The 15969-nt window shown below is 44.6% G+C and overlaps 1 protein-coding gene across 7 annotated transcripts in view; it reads left to right on the top strand.

Moving 5' to 3' along the window:
* Positions 1-15969, top strand: part of NDST2 (N-deacetylase and N-sulfotransferase 2) — a 114176-nt gene that overhangs the window by 68164 nt on the left and 30043 nt on the right. For 3 of the 7 annotated variants that reach the window (XM_054070882.1, XM_054070883.1, XM_054070885.1), the window contains one exon: positions 22-81. The exons of 2 other annotated variants lie outside the window; for them this stretch is intronic. The gene's annotated coding sequence lies outside the window, so the exon portion shown is untranslated. Of the gene's footprint in view, positions 1-21; positions 82-1509; positions 1637-6037; positions 6892-15969 lie in introns of those variants that run through there. 2 more of the 7 variants (XM_054070888.1, XM_054070887.1) reach the window with 2 other exon arrangements.

The raw sequence follows: 15969 nt of genomic DNA, 5'->3' as shown, positions 1-15969 counted from the left end.
TTTTCATTTGTTTTAAAACAGAACATTGTCCCTGTGAGAAGCAGCTGATGAGTATTTTCCTTTACCAGATGGTGATCAGAGGTAAGTACCGAATCCTTTGCATTTTTACGGGCTGACAGCTCCAGATTGGGTAAGAGGAGCTCACTTAAGTCCTTCTGAGTGGTCTCGTGTCAAAATAAGGAGTCTGGGAGGAGGAGGAGGCAGGGGCCAGATTTGTGTGCTGCAGTGTGAAGTTGCACTGCACTTCTCCTTTTCCCCTCCTGGGAATGATTTGCAGAGGAAGCAGTTCCATGTGTCTTGCCTTCAGTTGCACAGTTGTCAGCATGAAGTGGCAGAAGAGTTAATTTGGGTCAGAAGGGAATTTCTGATGCATTTCCTGAGTGAAATAGTACTGGGTGGTTGCTTATAGCTAAATATTACTTTATTTAAATGGAGATACTGCTTCCATACCTTGTGGGCAAAATTTGGGGCAGTGTTGTTCAGTATCCATTAACTGTGCCTTTTAAAAGGAATGGGAAGGATGTGGGCTATAAAGCTTTTAAAGTCTCAGATTTTACATTTCACAGAATCTCTGACCCGTGCATAACAGCTGTAAGATCCCTCTGGGAACAACTATATTTACATTGCTCCCAGCGTACTGGAATGGCATTCATGACTTATACCCACAGGAAATATCATAAATGTAATTAAAAAATAGAAATACCAGGCTGGTCTAAATTCTGTGGTGATGGAACAAAGTTCTACTTCTTTTTTCCCCTTAAGTTCTGTTTGGATGAACAGTGAGGGAAGGTAACTCTTGTGGAGTTTATTTAGGACATATGTCTGAATAAAGCGCTAATGTAGCGAAGAAGCACTGGTCCTGTTGTGGTGCCTGATGCAAAACTTGCAGAGATTCAGGCTCCTCTGACATTTATGGGTTTCAGGTGCTGCAATACTTGCAAAAAGGCCAATCCCATCTTTAAGAGTTGGAGTTCCTATAGTCAGTTCAGTAGGAGTATGATGTGATCGAGTCTTGTGTCCATTGAAAGGTTCCTGGATTCTTTGCTTGGAGAGAGCAGATTGATTGAGTTTGTGTGTGTGCTGGACAGGTCTGGTTGAAACGCTTTTTCATGCCTGAAGGATGTTCTCAGTTATACAGATATCTCTGATTGCTTTCTGTAAGCAGACTGTTATGACTTCAGCTGTGCAGAAAATCACAGGGCAAAATAGGAAGGATGGAGTGGTGCATTTGTTATTTAAGTAGACTTACGAGAAAGGATATTGAGTGCTTTAATGTGAGTTCCAATGTACAGAACTGGGGTGGTGAGGGAGGGTGGAAGTGCTTAAATGAGGACTACAGCTCTTTGAGCCCTACGCTTGCTGCAGCTCTGAACTTCCTCTATTTGTCAACCAGGAGCTGAATTTCAACCCTGATTTTCCTTGGAAGCCATAGACAAGTTTTATAGTGTTGCCCAAATGAAAGATTTCTTCCAGGGCTGTCTCTGTGTAGCTCCTACTTTGTTTTGGCAGAGCTCCACTTGCAGTACAGCAATTCACTTTCTCCTTCTCGGCCTGAACCCAGAGTTTCCTGGAGACACGGAGACGACGGTCCTCAAGCATCGGTCAGATAACAGTATTTTGGAGGGCTGGCAAAGAGGTAGGACCTGTGTTGTTGGTATGCCTCTGTTTTCATAGCTCATTCTTCAGTGGGATTCAAGTAGTAAATCTTGTCTCTTGCAAGCTTTTTACTGTCAGTCCTGTGAGTGCCATTTGCAGAGACTACTGAAGGAGCAAAAATGGCGTCAAACACATGAAAAAGAGGTTTGTGCTTGCAGTACGTTGTTGTGAGGAGCAGGGTGGTAACAGAAGCCAGGGCACTTTTGCAAGCTTGAGTGGGAACAGAATAAATTAAACCAGCATTTTTGATAAAGTAGAATTAGTACAATGACCGTATTAGCATTGTCTGGCTTGGATAGTTGTGTGATTCAGAGAGACTTGGTGTATCATTCACATGAGAAATTGATAGATATTAGTAATAAGTAAGAGTGAAAATATTAATGGAATTGTTCGTATATTCTATGAACGTTGATAACATGACATTGTAACTAGAACGGCAAAGGGGAAAGAATACCTGATTTCAGGTACAGCCACTGTAAATTGACCCTACAGCTTTAATTTCACTGACACCAAGACTCAGAAATGGGGGAAAAAACCAAAAATATAGTCAGTGTAGCAGATAAGAGGGGATCGTGCAGTAGAACTTACAGCCAGGTAGGCCCTGTAGAACCCATTTCACTGTGCATGCAAGCAGAGTTATTAGAAACTGTATTCGTAGGTGGACTTTGGGCTGTCCTTGTGCTGACCCATGATTAGTTCATCTTAATTGATACTTACTGATTCGTCAATAATGTGTTTATGTTAGCTGCAATGAGATGACTGTGACAATAATATCCCACAGTTAAATTACAGAAGAAGTAAGATAGCGAGACACAAAATGCCAGCAGCTTACTTTACAAGAGATTTTTGTTTTCCTAAAAGCCTTTATTTTCCTGTGAGATACCTCCAGTCTATTTAGTCGTAGCGGAAGTAGAGGGACAAATAACTCCTTTTCTCCTCCATTATGTTTTATCTTGTTCTGGTCCCTAACTATGTCTCTTCTGACTTTGTCAGTTGGTTCCAATAAGGACTTGTCTACCAGATATTTCTTTGCAGTAACCAGTTTCTCATCCCCTTGGCTAGGGCAGGTGGTGGTAACCAGTTCCTCTGAAACCTGTGAGCTGATGTCATTGCATCAGTAAGGTGCTGTCAATTGAAACATCTCCAGAACTATGCTGGTTTACTTAGGTGGTGTGTCTTCATGACATCATGCCACGTTTATGCATCAGAGATAAATTCTAGTGCTTGGGCAGGATATGGTCTTAAAGATTTTAATTAGTTTATTGGAGTGAAGTTCAAGGGAACTGGCAAGTTAGTGGTGGACTTTTGCCAGTTACTACTTACATCATTTTTAAGGATTGGCTGTTGCTGAAGATGAGTCTGAGGTGAATACAAAATTGAATTAAAGGTGAATACAGAAATGGAATAACTGTCTGGAAAAAGACATTATTAAGTGTAAAGACTATGCAAGGCTAGCAACCTGCATAGCAACACCTACTAACCTCATTATTCTCTCCTCCATATGAGCTTGCTTTATCCCCAAGCGGGCTTTGGATATCTTCTCTGAGATGAGAAATGTGAACATAGCTGAACAGAGACCAAAAATTAACTACAAAGCAGAAGGGCACAACTTGAGGTGCTCTGGCAGGGGCACGCTCCTCACGTCGGAGTGCATCATCCATTTGTCAGCTGAGTGGCTTAGGTATGGCATTTTCACCCTTCTCACTATGCATTTTAAATTAATATAATCTTATGGTTAGGGAATAAGGCATTAATATATCCAGAGCTTTTTCTGCTTTAACATGGAAGAGGAAAAGTAACACCTTAGCATCAAGTTTTCTGCTGTAAACATAAACACATGTTCTTCCTTTCTTTCCCTGCCCATGGCAGGGTGGTTGGAACAGAGGGCTGGAACTGGAGGACTGGAATCTCTTAAGTTCCCTTCCAACCCAAGCCATTGGATGATTCATGTGCCTGTACATTACGAAACTCCATTAGTCCTTCAGATTGTATTTCGGTATCTGGCCTTAGAGCTGCTGGTCCATTACTGGACTAAGGCCCTTGCCAAACTGCCAAGATCTGTCTGAAGGCCATGCTTAAAGGCCTGGAAATCAACTTAAGCTGTGATTATGGACAACTTGGAGGGCTTCCCAGAAAGGACCTGTCTAGTCGCCAGGTACAAGAGATGAATATCGTTTCCATTGATTTTTTAAACCTTTTCCTGCAAGGACTACTCTCCAGCCTCTTGCCAAGGCAGAGCGAGGGCCAGGAGCTGAGGGTGAGCGCAGCACAGGCAGTGCCCTCTCCGGTGGGGCGTGGTCCCGCAGGGCTGAGCACGGCAGGCAGAGCTGCGTGCTGGGAACAGCGTCTACAGTCCCATGGCCTATTGACAGTCCCAGGCAAGGTGGAATGATGAGGCTCCAGTAAACCTGAACCTCTCTAAAACCCTGGAGACTGGGGAGAAATGTGTTAAGTGTATGGTGAAAGCTTGTCATGAAAATCATGATGATTCGAAAAGTGAGTCCTTTGTTGTGTGGAGTCAGGGTGTTCTGCCGTCCTTGTGATTAGTGGAGTATCAAGAGATTTCCAACATCTGCTTTTTGCATACTACAGCTTGAATGGGAAAGGTTGGTGTGGAAGCAAAAAGTCTAAGTGGTTTTAGGTCAAGTATAAAAGAAATTTTGTTAACATCATCCATCTGTGGTTCTCAAAGGCGCTTCCAAACTTACAGTGGTGCACTGAGCATGACATGTGTGGGAGAAGATTTGCTTGAACAAGAGGCAAAATAGAGACTTGTCTCTGTTAGATGTGGAAGCAATGTTTTTCAAAGTTACTCAGAATCCATTTAGCTCTTATTGACTCATTTCATGCAGTGCTCATTTCATGTGTGTAATCCTTATTCCTCAGCACCTTGTCGTTTATTCACTGTTTAGTAATAAATATCTTAGTGTCTGTGTACTTTTATTTCTGAAATACTTTAATGCTTTTTTTTCAGTTTTCATGGTGCATAGATCAATAAATAATTTGCTATGTTTTCGTAATGTATCTTCTAGGATTAAACATCGAGCAAATCACGGTCCGTTACAGGACAGAAAGAATATGTAATAGCATCTCCATTATGAATTAGTTTTATTGTTCACTCAAAAGGAAAATCATTTGCTTGTAATGAACAATTTAAACCACTTTCTACCTGAGCTTCCCGGCATTGTTCCCGTCCTGTCAGAGCAACACAACAGTAGAAAATACTTTTCAGATGGCCCCTCAAAGCTGTGGTCAGTTGAACCGGGAGAAGCAAGACATATGCAGCAAGAGCAGTTTAAGTTGTAGCAGGCAATCCCAAGAGCCTGATCATTGACCCTTCTGATTTTAATTTTTACCTTGTTAGTGTTGGGATGAAATTCTTGGGGAGTGCTTTGTATGCTTTCTAATAGAGCACCTGGATCACTGATTCCAGGCCTCTTTCCAAGTGCTCTCTAATACTCCGTAACATTCCATTGCATTAAGTTTTCACTGTCATGTTACAGAAGTGTTTGCTGGGTACTGTCAGCTCCTGTTAAAATAATTCTCTGGAGATGTGTGCTAGTGTGTCATCCTGTCTGGAAACCTTCTTCTCCCAAACCTTGGCTGGGAAAGGATGCAACTTGGAGCATACCCAGGGCTTTGCTTCTTCAAAGGGCAGCAGAGTCTGCTGCTGTAGTCATGAGCACCTCTTCCCTGCCTCTCCACTCCTCTAGGACACTGTTTCCTATGGCATTTTAAAGTGGACAACTCCTCTTGTGCTGGTCTCCTAGAGCTATAAGGAGAACTTAGCTCCCCCCTCACCAGGCACACCGAGATAGGGACAGAACATGATCTCAGAGTTATGTATTTGTTCTTTTAACATGTTAATGTTTATTAGTGGTGCACAGGCAGATGATTTTTCTGTGTTCTCCTGCAGATGTATTCCAGTGTCCAGATTCTGGTAATGGTGTCTGAGTACATTTAGCTGCTGTTCTGTTGGGCTGATTTGCTTCTCCCTCACCCCGTAATGAGATCAGTTCGCTGAGTGAAACTGTGAGCCACATTAGGGCAGGAGAAGCAATTTACTGCTGCTGAATACATTTGCTGAGTGTAGTTTCCCTCATCTTGTCAGCTTGTTGATCTGGAGGCATCCATAAACCTGTGACAGCTCCAGGAGCCGAACTCCAGCAGAAAGCTGTCACGGTGCCAGGCGCTGCTGTCTGTGGGCTCCCTTCCTCCCCTCTCCCCCCTTGCCTCCTCCCTCTGCTTGCCTGCCTCTCTCTTCTCTCCCTCTCCCTCCTCTTCCCCCTCGCTCCCCGCCTCCCTCCACCTTACTGATGGTGGGTTTAGGTGCTGCTGTTCTCCGTGACATAGTGTTTTTGATTTCCTCTTCGATCCTCTGAACAAAAGGAAAAGGGACTGCCCGTGGAGCAGCAGCTGCCTTGCAGCCTAGGGAGAAAAGGAGAGAAGAGTGGGACGCTCTGCATCCTGGTCCGCCTGCGCAGCACTGAGCCTGTTCTGTCACTCTGCTGGAGGTGCCTTTGAGCTGCTGCCAGATCCCATTGTCTGTGTCCAAATGGAGCTCAGCACCCCGCTGCGATGAGATGCACAGTGTGTGAAAGGAGGAAGGGATGGAGCTGCATCACTACCCTGAAGGAGCATGGCAAATCTGTGTGCTGTGACAGTCTGAGTGCTGGACCATGCTGCTCTGCTTTTCTCTGCACACCATCTTCCTCACTTCCCTCTCATCGTTCTGGGATTTCAGGCAGTGACATGGAAGCTTTTCACAGAGGAGCTGCAAGGCAACATAGTTTCTGGGGAGAAGAGGGCTGTGCTTTCGGGATGTGTCTGGGACTGAACTTTGCCCACCACCCACCTGTAGCTGCAGTGTGATGTACTAGCTAGTGGTCAGTGGTGCTCACACTCAGCAGTGATGCACTTTCCTTTAGCATGTATTTCTTTACTTCTCTTCCATTTGTCTGCACTTAAAATTCCAGCATCCTACGGGTTCGCAAAATGATCTGAGAGATTTTGGCAACACCGAGTGAAGGGAAGGTGGCCACTGCTGCTAACAATGGTTCAGCCATCTGTCAACTGCTCTGCCCAGCTGCCCCTTTACGGAAGGGCCAGGTCACTTGGTACGTGAACAGCTCTCAGGATTGATTTCTTTCTTGTGGCTCCATGTCTTTCTTTGGGCTGCTGGCTGTCAGACCCCTTTTGACAGAGTAACTTCATTTGAGGATTTCCCTTTTCAAGGTAGGAATTTGGACCTTTTTATTTATCTTTGCTGTTCCTTATGTAATTGTTTCCTAGGTTGTTACAAGAAAGCATTTATTTCTTTCATGCCTTTTTATTTGACTGCTTGTTAACCAGTCATCACCTGCAAGGATGATACTTTGAGAGAAGGGTGGAGGAGCTGCTCTTCAGTGCCTGTGTTAGGTAGTGCATTAGGTTGAGTTGGCAGGGCTTGCACCTCACACTGATATGCCTGCTGTGTTGCTTGTTATGTTCTTTGTTAGTTCCTTCTCATCCTCCTCCTTCCTCTGCTCTCCCTATCCCTCCCTGATAGGATGTCACTGCATCTCACCTTGTTGCTGGGTTAAATTCAGGTTCTGAGACGCACTGTAGGAGGGTGAAATCTGCCTTGTGAGGAGCTGGTGGCTCATGAATTCTCTGGAATAGCAGGAGGCAGGTTATAAGTGCACGCCTTCGCTCATGCTGCTGCTCATGCTGCTCTATAAATAGATACCCCTTTGACCCGTTGTAGGCATTTCATGTCCTGGGCACCTGCCTGGAAGATAAGCAGATATCAGCAATATTAGTAGCTGATGAAATCATTGTAAAGATGAAAGCCATCACAGAGAGAACATTTTAAAAACTAGGTGATGTCTTGTATGTTCCGTAAGGACTGATGCAACCACATCATCTGGTGGTTTGTCACAGCAATCTTAAATTCTCATTTGCATCTCAAGAGCAGAGCTGGTTGGGCGAAGTTAATATTTAGCACTTTGAAAGCTTACAAGTGGAAAATTTTGTAGACATTCCTTTTCCTTTTACCATGAACCAGTAAAAGAAGACCCTTTGGTTAACGATGTGTTTGATTTCCATTTTTGTGTTCCTCGGGAAGTAAGAGTCACTTGGAACACTGAGGGTTTTTTGGTCATTAGGAAATTTCCTGATCCTTGAGCTGAGATACAGCTGCCGTTCTCCTGGTTGGGGCACAGTAAACAGAATTTGGGCCTTTAAAACTGTTCTTTCATTAACCAGGCAATTTCATGCTGGTAGTATGGATGCTTCTGCAGCGTGGTCAAACTCTGCGGGTGTAGGAAGCAAGAGCTTGGCTTGGAGCACAGACCAGAAAATTCTGGGTATCTCTTTTCTTAAGGGTCTGAATGTTCTTCTCTTCCTGTAACAGATGTGGTCAGATGGTTCATCTGCTCTGTAGATGTAGCTGCTGCTCTCTGAAACCTTCCCTCTACAACACAGCTGTGTGGAAGAGAAGACACCATTTTCAGTTCCCATCTCTGCCCCATCTCTGCCCTTACTCTTCACTCCCAAGCTCAGGCTCGCAAAGGCAGAGGCAGGGTGGTAGTCCCTGATCAAGTGGTGTCAGACGTTTCACGTTGGCTCCAATCTCAGTGAATTTCTTTCCATGTTGTATTGGGATCTAACCTTGCTGTAGGCCCTTCAATCCAAGAATCCCAAAGCGATAATGAAAATATATATATTGACAGGAGTGTTTAACCACACAGAGCTGAAGTAACCTGGCTAAGGCGACCTGCTGGTAACTCCAGGAATCTGGGGTCTTTCCTCCCTGCTGCGATGGTCAGGACAGCTCCTTCTGTGGCTTTTTTGCCTCAGTGATTTGAAAGGAATCCCTAACAAACCACCAACGGTCTTTCAGTAAAAGTGTGCATTGTTTTATCCATCCAGAAAGGATGGATCAAGTCTTACAATGAAGTATTACAAAACTTTGATGATGCTACTCTGCAGTCCTTTATCCTGAAACAACCACTTTACCTGCTCACTGAAATGTTCCAGTGTGTCAGAGGCATTGTGTGAGTGGATGCAGCCATTGGCCCGAAGGCATAGTCAAAGTCTGGCTGCCGGAGCTCCCATTCAGGCTGGTGGTACCACTTCTGTGTGTAGACGTGTCTCCATTGTCATAGCTCATTCCACATGCCTGGACTCTGCCGAAGGTCTCCTCTAGCAGCGTGAGGTGCCACCTGCAGCACAGAACTGGCCTGGAGCAGGTACCTGAGTTGTTACTGCTCTGCAGGGTGCCTGCATTCTGAGGCTTCTGATGGAGGCACCCAGTGCAGGGAGAGTTCTTTGTATTTGAATGCTGGGAACCTTACTCTGAAACACGCTGAAGGATGTGATGTATCCAATACACTTGTTCCAAGGAAGGCAATTGATAGTGCTCATTTGTAAAAAATGTGGCTAGGTTGCTGGACAATGGGAGGGGGAAGAGGTTGAGAAGGGAAGTTTGCAAATGAAGCCTGCTTACAGCCATTAGGATGAGCCCAGGCATGAAGTGAAAGGAAAACTCGGAGCTCATCATTATCTAATACTCCCTGAGGGCAAAAACGAACTATAGAGCCAGTAATAACAAACTATAGAGCCAGCAAGCCCAGCACAGGGGCAGGGGAGAGCGAGCACACTTTGCTCTTAGAAGACAGCCGGTGCTGGGGTCTTTTACTGTGAATTTGAAGCCATCTTTAATGCAAAATATTCCTCAAAGGGATTTGGTTTTGTTGCTGACCATTTCAAAAGCTGCTTTTAATCCAGTGTGATGCCTTCTTCTGAAATAAAGGTTATAGAGTTAGGTATGATACAACAAAGGAAGCACAGCCTTGCTTTTTCATACCCACATGTGTGTGCTCCTTTCTGGAGCCGAAAGAGGCCAAATGGAGAAGTTCGCCCCTCTCTGCTGTGTTATAGCTTCTCAGCCTCTCTGTGATGCTTGGTGGCCACAACATATTGTGTGCTCCATCTCAGAGTAAGTAATTAGGCTTTATACTGAAAATTCAAGTGCAAAATACATTTGTGGAAAGGGCAAATGTGTTTCCGGGGACTGGGGGGTTGGGAATGCTGGGGAACACGTAACACAGACATTCAGTGTCTCCTACTGATGCATGTACAGTTATTCTGGTTTGATTTGTGTAAGGAGTGGGGAACAGAAGTTAAGGTGTGAGGTAGTGAGGGATGGGATCTGTGGTGTTGGTTCACCCTGCATCCATTATATTGGTTGACTGATATTAGTCTGTTCAGGATCATGAGGGAAAGTGGGGCTCTCTAGAAAGGTAGAGGACTAAATATCTCCTCTTACTTGCATTCTTAACATCTCCAGAGTCCAAGGTGATTCTTCATATAAGCATTTTGACCTAAACCAAGGTCACTCTTCCCCCTTCCCAGTAAATTAAATGCCATTGCCAGTAGTTTAACCTCTGAGGTGGCCCTTGCTGGATGAGCACAGTTCCCCGGTCTGATGCAAACAGCAGCAGTGAAGGAAAAGAAAAGGTGTGAAAGCCTGACAAATGCTGTGGAGGGAAAGGGAATTTTCACCCCTTCCGTGACACATTGTCTGTGCTGACAGCAAAGCAAGCCAAGTTACGCTCCTTCTGCCAGCTGAGAACTGCTAGAGGACCTTCTCTCTGTCTGCAATCTCTTTCTCTGGAGGGCTCGCAGTACAGCAGCGAGCGATGACAATCCCACCTTTATGGCTGTGTTGGAGTTTGTGTTTTACTCAGGTAACGACAAGATACAGGTTCATTCCAATATGTTCATGAAGTGCTGCTGAGGCATTGCTGCTGAGTGTTTCTGTGTTACGTGACGCTGGTTTTACAGAAGGGCTTGGGGAGTGTGTAACTGCATTGACTTAACAGTGGAATAAAGGCTGAACTCAGTCTTACTCTCAAATTCCCTGGCTTTTAGGATGATGTCTAGCTCCCTCTGGGAGGGTACACGAAGAGCTGTCACTGTCTCAAAGATGGTCCTTGAACCTATTTTTAGTGCTCGTGGACCAGTGTGCAAAGGGGAGATTGAAGATGTTAATAGCCCAACTTGTCTCTGCTCCTGTGATACTGCTATTCTTCCCTCTGCCCCTTCTGTAACTGCTGGGAGAGTCAGAACCAGAGAGAGCACTGGAGTTTCCCAGTGCTGGTCTCCTGAGTATGGAGCCCTCTCTTCTGGCTCAGTTGTGGAGGCTTCATGGAAAATCGAGGTCTGGATGAGAGGACAAAATTGGGTCTTGCAGATGGTGTGCAAGGCACAGCGCTTCACAAAGAGTGGGGGCAAAGTGAACGCATTTCGAATCATTGCAGAAACACTAAGGCAGATTCATAACAAAGACTGAATTCTAAAATTCAAGCAGAGGCTTCATTTCTTTGTTGTGTTAGAAAACAGAGCATGTCTTCCAAAACGCTGTAATCTCTATATTCCAGCTACCAAATTAATTATGTGAAAACTAAGTAGACCAAATAATTAGTTAAAATTAATTTGTGTATTTAACTTTGAAATTAATGTCTCAAATTTTAAAAGGTGTTTATAGGTATTTTTTTACTAACGTAATTGCAGCTCTTCAAAGCTGCTGTCTACCTGAAAATGACTTCATTCTTGTGTTTTGGCCATAATGACAGAAATAAGAAAAATCAAGGTTTGGGTATCCGGGCTGCCTTTACTCTCTGCCCTTTGCAGTGATTTTCAGTAGGAAAAGAAGAACAAAGGACTTGTTTGGAAGTATAGTGTTAATGTAATCTGGGGCTACTGAAGAATGTTAATTATTCAGTTCTAGCGTTGCTGCAAAGTGGAGTTTGAATTACTCTAACACTCTAAATGCAGTTGTTTCTCTCCTACCACATCTGTGTGCGAGATTTTAGTGTTAAGTGATCCAAAACCTACGAAGTATCTGTTACCTCACTGAGATCAATTAGCACGTTTGTACTTGAGAGCTCAACATTAGTGATGAGGATTTCAGCATTTAGAACGTTTTGTTTTGGCTGTAGGTAACTTGCCCTGGAGCTCCCTATTGCTGCTCTGTCTCTGTGTGGGGAAGGGTTTGCAACTGGAAGGGTAGAAAAGCCCTGTAAGAACAGAGTTGAGGCACCTTTCCTCCTGGTGCAGCCCTTGTTTTTGTTTGATCACAGCTGCTTCTGTCTGGGCAAAGGGAAGGGACAAATGCAGTTAGAATTGCAAGGGTATTAGATTTTCACAACCAGACCAGCAGTGGCTTTAGTCGGGGTGTGGATGGAATAATGCCATGGTGTGTCTGAAATTGTCAAGACATGTTGAATTTTGGACTTTGAGGCTGTGTGAGCCCTCTTCCCTCAGCATTAAACACATAAGCTGGCTGGTGTATTTCTTTTGGAGCGGCTTTGGAGATGAGCTGTTAAGCCTTTTAGAGCCTGCTTCTTTTGGTTATTGAGGAACCTATGTTTTTTAAAAGTAGGCAAGCTAGAGCTAACGTCTCGGGCAAATTCTGCCTGTAGAGGCTTTTCTTCTGCATCCTCAATCACTGTGAGCTGTCGTTCTCTCCCACTCCCTTCTGACTCCCTGTGCACTCCTCCCTTTATCTCTTCCTCCTATTCTCGGCTCTGCCTTTAGTTTCATGCTGCCTCCTATTCCTAGAACAGTCTGCCAGTCCCTGCTGGCAGATCCTCCCTCCCTAGCTGTTCTCTGGTGAACCTCATTCTTCCAGCAGTCATTCCTGGGTTCTTTACTCAACCAATTGTCTCTCTGTGTGCCATCTTCCCTGTGCCTGTTGTTCTGGATTGTTTCTTAGTGAGATAGCACATGTGGCAGGATGAGGGAGTGTGTTTGCCTCTGTTTTGGTGAGCACTGTTTGCTCTTTATGCAATGATTGGTAATAAATTCCCCTTCCCATTCGCAGTGCTGAATCTTTCACTTAGTTCGCTATTTTCTGTGTTCTGTTAAAGAGCAGCCGTGTTTTATCTCAGAGGGATGCCAGACTGTGCAAAATCAGTGTGTGTGTGTTACAGCCAGTGCTGTCAGCCGGCCTGTCGGTACCAGCAGAGTTCAGCCGTGTTTGTCAGCGAGCACGAGATGGTGACAGAAGACGCAGGGTCCTGGGTGGATCCAGTGGTTCTCAGTACTGTCTTTGCGCAGTGTCACTGCTATGGTGTGGGGCTGTGCCTTTCCCAACATGGACGAGCTCGCAGAGGCATGCGTGGAGATGTATTCACTTACTCTTCATAAAGTGGTTTTGGGTCCTTGTTTGTGGAACAGGTGTTACCACAAAACCTCAGCAGAAAAGCCAAAAACCCACCATGTTGTTATAAGGGCATATCGGGAGGTGGCTATGTCTAACGCAAGCAGTGGATCGGGCTTTGCAGGGCTTTTTATGGGCTGCCTACCTGCTCCCAGGTGAGACCAAGAGAAGTGGGATCTCCTTCTGACTGAACAGTGTGCTGTGCATGCTGAGGCACAAATCCACCTGCAGAGGAGGTCACTTCTCCAGCAGGTCTGCTCTTCCCATTCCAGTGAGACATGGCAACCCGATCTTTGGTTTATAAAAACAAGTTACGGAGGTTTTCTGTTTTCAGTTCAGTTATTTGAATCAAATTAAAAATCTGTTAAGAAAGAAATAGAAATGTTGCTTTAGACTAAGTTTCATAACAAGCAACATTCTGAATGCTTCGCTAAAGTCTCACTTCTGATAAATCCAACCTCATATCTTCCAGCTACATGTGAAACAGCAGTAGTTTCATAATGGTTTAATCCTATAGATACTTACACAAGCTTGCAAAGTGGTACACAGGACTCACCCCATCAGTTTTGACATGGAGATTCAGCATATGTTTTTCCATTACCAGAAACTAAAAGTGGACTTCAAACCAAAATTTCAAAAACCAGTTTTTCTTCAAAACATAAATAGTTTGCTGTTAAAAATGAAAAATTAATCAGTTTTTAAGGATTTGAATGCATTTTATTGGCAGTTTTACTACCTGTAAAATTTGGAAAGCAGTTTCCAAGGTTTAGTGTCCAGACCCATCAGTGGACACTGTGCAGCTTGCAGCACCCAGATCCGCTTGTCTCCAGCTGCAGTCCCTAGTGGAGACGTACATTGTGCTCACAATCCCTGAGCTTTACTGCCAGAACTTCAGTTTGGGTAGATTTGATTGCAATTATGGCAGCTTTTGCTCCTGAGCTTGTCTGTACTGTTAATTAGGCTGTTAATGAGGTCCTGGACTTATTCTCTATTTTAAAGATGCGGCTTCATAGCAGGAAAAAATCTGCTTCTAATCAGTTGACTAATTAAAAATGTAAGAATGTAGCACCCACTTCAGCAATTAAGTCTATGAAATGGGGGAAGGTGAAGAGCTAGGGATGTGTAATTACAGGGCAGTTTAAAATGAATTAATGAAATTAAAATTAATTCATTAAAATGAGTTAATATAGATGTCTTTTGAATAAGTTTTCTTTCTCTGTGTTGACTGTCTACAAACAAGATCTCTCCAGTGGGGAACAGACAGTGCAGTGTTGGATTCCTTGTTAAACAATGTAGTGAGGATGACATAGCATAGACTGTGGTGTAGAGGTGAGTGTGGTTTGCCTGTGCGGTTCTGATTTCATAACAATTACACAGATGGTTTGAGAGAAGATTAAATGATTCCACCCACACAAAGACAAGAAGTCTAACAATAGCCACAACTCTTTACCACCCTGTGTCCCTGGCAGACTCCTTCCTGCTGTCACTTACACATCCTTTGTGCGCTGAAAACCAACTTGTGCGTTAAGCTGCTATAGGATCCATCGCAGCCATAAGGACCCCGTAGGCTAGAGATGCCCTCACCCACCATCCATCCTCCTCCTCCGGCACAGGAGCATCCTCAGCAGCAGCACTCAGACAAAACAAGCAGAGGTGGTCAAGGGTGGCCCCCAGGTTCAACCTGGAATCCAGATGAGTCCACAGTCATCCAGCCGGTCCAAAGACAGGCCAGCAAGGCAGAGCATGCTTGTGATGTCGTTTAGGTCATGGTCAGAGCTCAGGCACAGCTCACAGGCCAGCAGACAGAGGCTGGTCAGGGCGTTTGGAGCTGTTGGTGTGTGCAGGGCCCTGACAGTCATCCTTAGAGTCCCCCCTCGAGGTCTGTTTCTACCATAACTCTTGCAAAACCCAGGTGATTATTTTCTTGGCTCAGGTGGCCATGAAGGCTTTGCAAGGGCAGCAGAGCACTTTGCATTGTTCCCATCTTGCAAAGCCCAGGCACCAAACCGCTGTCTGAGCCAGCCTGGCTAATCTCTATAGACCTTGTCATCCCTTTCCCTCTTGGCCGACCCTTCTTCCCTCTGCTTGTTTTTACTCATTTTGCCTTTGCTAGACCAGATCTATAGCTTGTTTATATCCTTTCCACCTCCGCTTTCTCAAGTGGGTTTGCATTCTGTTTAAATCTGTTTTGTGGTAGCCAGGCCAGCAAAAATGTGAATATTTTGTTTTCTCAGTCCAGGGGAGTTATTTATTTCAATCACAATAATGTCATAGAGAAACGAATGTTAGGAGCTACAAAGGCTGGATGATGTGCTGATGGCTTTACAGGGGATGGCAGTCTTTGAACAGACTGTGGAGGCAGGCAGGAGGCAGCTGCCATACACAGCTGGAGAACACATTCTTGTACAACCCAGGGAATCCTGACCACCTGAATACTGGTGCAAATGCACAAGAGCCCTTCCTGAGGTTCTGTGCTGTGTGGTAGAGCACGCTTTTAGCTTTCTTCCAATGTCAGTTTGGATGAGTTTACAGTGTAACAATAATAACCTCTTCCCTAGTGTCATATGTTCCATGATAAAATAGGTGGGGGAAGAATCACAGAACCACAGAATGGTTTCGATTGGAAAAAGCCTTAAAGATGGAGTCCAGCCATCGATCCAGTCCTGCTAAGTCTGCCACCAGACCATGTGCCCAAGTACATGACATCTGCTTGTCTTTTAAACTCCTCCAGGGATGGTGACTCAACCACCTCTGTGGGCAGCCTCTTCCAATGCTTGACAACCCTTTCAGTAAAGGAATTCCTTCTGAGAAGATTAGCTCCTATGTTACCTGACAGGAGGATGTAATTGAATAGAGCAGAGCAGCTTCTTGCTAATTGAGGTGAAGTTTTTCACATGTAGCTCAAAGGATGGGGAGGCTGCTTTCACAGCAGCTGCAGATCAACGCTCATAATGTACATTTCTGTATTAACACACTTCAGCAGTGACTGACACCCAGTTGTCTCAGTTTTGCCACAGTTTGATTGTATTTGCCCACATGATTAAGTTACTGGAGAGAAGACAGCAGAAGAGATGTTTTACTTTCTGCAGCAGGATCGTTTATCT

This window comes from Cuculus canorus, chromosome 7 (genome assembly GCF_017976375.1).
Source record: "Cuculus canorus isolate bCucCan1 chromosome 7, bCucCan1.pri, whole genome shotgun sequence".
NCBI classification, from domain to species: Eukaryota; Metazoa; Chordata; class Aves; order Cuculiformes; family Cuculidae; genus Cuculus; species Cuculus canorus.
Note: the sequence above shows the minus strand (reverse complement) of the source record. Positions and strands in the feature narration are given on the sequence as shown.